Below are 3,384 nucleotides of genomic sequence, written 5' to 3' on the forward strand. Positions count from 1 at the left end.
GCAAAGCATCAGTATACACGTATTTTCTATTCGGTGGAAATATTGCTTTTCTAGACTTTCAATCTTAGTTCTACACACTCAGTATCGTTCCTTTCAATAATGTGACCTCAGCTGCACGCTTATTTTCAAGATATGGGCTCTAAAACTCTTATATCAAACAAATACATATCTGAGGTGACAGCTGTACGAGCCAAAAGTAAGTGAATTTTTAATTTTTTTTCGATTTTCTCATAAAATCCAGTGCAGCTGAGGTCCTGTTGATGCGTACTATAATTTAAGTAATAATACTTCTGCAATCCGTACATCCAATACAGAGATTTTTCACCGAATAGAAATGTGGTAAAACAGGGAGCTTTAGCATCGCCTTAAGGGAATGCTAAACCGATTACCGAACTTGATCGATAGGGGGAGGTCGATAATAGACTTTTTTAATTCCAAATTCGATAATAATGGCGACATCTTTGATTCATTTCTTACATTATATTATATAATATATATCATTCTGTCTTACTCAAATGCATATATCCGTCCTTATATAACATATGTCAGCACCGTCTATCGCAAGACCGCGCAACTACTGCTACATGGAATTTCGGCTGTTGACAGTCCCAGTCTTCGCAAAGTACCTGTATACACGTATTTTTCATTCGGTGACGATGCTTTTTTTCTAGACTTTCAATCTTAGTTCTACAAACTCGATATCGTTCGTTCCAACAATGTGACCTCAGCTGCACGCTTATTTTCAAGATATGGACTCTAAAACTTTCATATCAAGCAAATATATATATGAAGTGACAGCTGTACGAGCCAGAAGTGAATTTTTTAACTTTTTTTCGTTTTTCTCATGAAATTCAGTACAGCTGAGGTCCTGTTTGTGCGTTTAAATTATGTAATAATACTTTTGCAATCCGTAAATCCAATTCGGAAATTTTTCACCGAATAGAAATGTGTAAAAGAGGCTTTAGCATCGCCTTAAGATGGTCTTAAATATAAGATCCGACTATGAATACCGGCCTATGAATACTGCCCCATGTTTCGCGTTTCACAGTTACAGGCGGAACGAGAAGCAGAGAAACGACATAGAACGCTAATTTTAGACAGAGACGCTTGCAAACTGAGCACACCATGTAATCTTTCCACCATGCTACCATGTAACTGTGTGAGCATACGCTGCGGTTGTATTTTTAGGTTTTATAGCCACATGCGCATGCATTTCTCGCTGTTTTAGGTATCTGTCTACTTTAAAAACACAATTTTATACCTTAAAACATAAATTCTGTTTTATAAAAACAAATTCTCTGTTCTAAAAACAAAAATTACATAAGAAAATAATTTGTTTTTAAAGTAGAGAATGTTTTTAAAGCAAAGATTAAGCTTATTCTACGATGTGCTTTTTGTTTTCTGTTCCTTGCTTTTTGCTATTTTTTATGGTAATTATTTAGAATAACCTCCCTCCCACCTCAAATCTTAGTAAAAATACACTTATTCGACATGTTTTCACTCTAAACGAAAGAATCTGACAAAAAAAACGCGGCGGTCGGCCTTGTGAATCGAGTTATTAAGCGATAAAGTTGGAGACTTTAGAAGTTAAGATATCTGTCATCCTGATTTGATACAGCTCTATGTATACCTTTTGCATTAATCACACAAATTCACTGCTTAAGGATGATATTACATTTGTCGTACAACAAAGATTTTGGGTTCATTGATTGGTTATAGGATAGAGAGATCCGACAACTTCTCTTTCTTGCAGCCAATCAATAAGCTTGAAATGCTTTGTCGTACGACAAATGTAATATTAGGTTTAAAAACACAAATTCACTACTTCAAAAACACAAATTTACTGCTTTACAAACAAAAATTCACTGCTTTAAGCACACAAATTCTTTGCATTAGCAGTGAATGTGTTTGTGAAGCAGAAAATTTGTGTTTTTAAAACAGTAAATTTGTGTTTTTAAAGTAGTGAATTTGTGTTTTTTAAGCAGTGAATTTGTTTTTAAAACAGGGAATTTGTGTAATTAATACATAGCGCTATATTGAGTCGGGATGACAGACTTCTAAAAAGTCTTAACTTCTAAAGTCTCCAACCTTAATGCTCAAACCTTCACGAGGCCGACCGCCACGTTTTTTTGCCAGATTCTTTCGTTTTGAGTGAAAACACATAGAATAAGTGTATTTTTATTAAGATTTGAGGTGGGAGGGGGGGGAGGTTATTCTAAATAATTACCTTTTTTACATCTTGTCTTTTTGCTTCTTATCAGATTTTTTGTTTTATTGCCCAGGATAAAAATTAACGAACCTCAGAAAAAATCAGAAACATATAGCAAGAAATAAAATTGTCGATAAAACGGTTGCAAAGGGGGAAAAGCAAGAGGCAAGAAACAGGAAACAAAGAGCACATTATAGAATAGGCTTTTTGTGGCTAACAATTTTATGTCTCGCCATGGTTTTGGTTTCTTCCAAAGTTCGTTAACTTTCATGGCTGTTCTACAATGTGCTTTTTGTTTCCTATTCCTTGCTGTTTGTCTCTTGCCTTCTTGATCAAAAAGGCAAGAGACAAATGGTTGTTCTACAATGCGCTTTTTGTTTCCTGTTTCTTGCTGTTTGTCTCTGTTTGTCTCTTGCCTTTTTGATCAAGAAAGCAAGACACAAATAGCAAGAAACAGGAAACAAAAAGCACATTGTAGAATTAGCCTTATCTTGTACAATAGAAAACGAAAAATGATATAAGAAAAAAAACAAGTAGTAAAAAATAGCAAAATGCAAGAAATAAAACAGTAGAAAAAGCTTGTATTTATAAAGCAGAGAATTTATGTAATTAAAGCAAAAAATAATTATTCTAGCCTTAATTTACTTGTTCTCATGTCCTTCTATACTATCGATGTGGCAGATTTTCTAACCTAAATAGTCGTCAACCTTGACGATTAATACCTCGATTCGTGGGGCAGAGTGATGCTTTTTTTCTACCAGATTCTTTCGTTTCATGCAAAAACGCATTGAATAAGCCTAATTTTTTTAATTTTTAAGCTGCAGGGTATTAACCTATATTACTAAATATATGAACTCTATGTTCTATACAAATACTGATGCCTACACGGTACACACAAGAAAAACGACGACAAAAGTCTCCAAATATTTCTTCACTTGTACAAGCACTTGTATCGTACAGCACGGATAATTATTACAAAACGAATATTAAATAATATCCGAACTAGGTATTTGTCTCCGCACAAATATTCAGCATCCTGTAACCACAGTAAACCATGAAGAATAAAGATGAGAAGACCGAATTAGGCTAAAGCGGGGAGCACAGACTCTTGCATAACGCATAACACGTAATGCATAAGAATATGTACCAATCGAAGTTCTCCGTTTCTTTTCCTT

The 3,384-nt window shown here is 34.4% G+C and overlaps 1 protein-coding gene across 1 annotated transcript in view; it reads right to left on the bottom strand.

Moving 5' to 3' along the window:
* Positions 1-3,236, bottom strand: part of NFRKB (nuclear factor related to kappaB binding protein) — a 38,436-nt gene extending 35,200 nt beyond the window's left edge. Inside the window, exon 1 of the mRNA XM_018521309.1 lies at positions 3,106-3,236. The gene's annotated coding sequence lies outside the window, so the exon portion shown is untranslated. The remainder of the gene's footprint in view (positions 1-3,105) is intronic.
* Between the last annotated feature and the right edge of the window lie 148 nt (positions 3,237-3,384).

Source organism: Trachymyrmex cornetzi, unplaced genomic scaffold, assembly GCF_001594075.2.
Source record: "Trachymyrmex cornetzi isolate Tcor2-1 unplaced genomic scaffold, Tcor1.1 scaffold983, whole genome shotgun sequence".
NCBI lineage: Eukaryota > Metazoa > Arthropoda > Insecta > Hymenoptera > Formicidae > Trachymyrmex > Trachymyrmex cornetzi.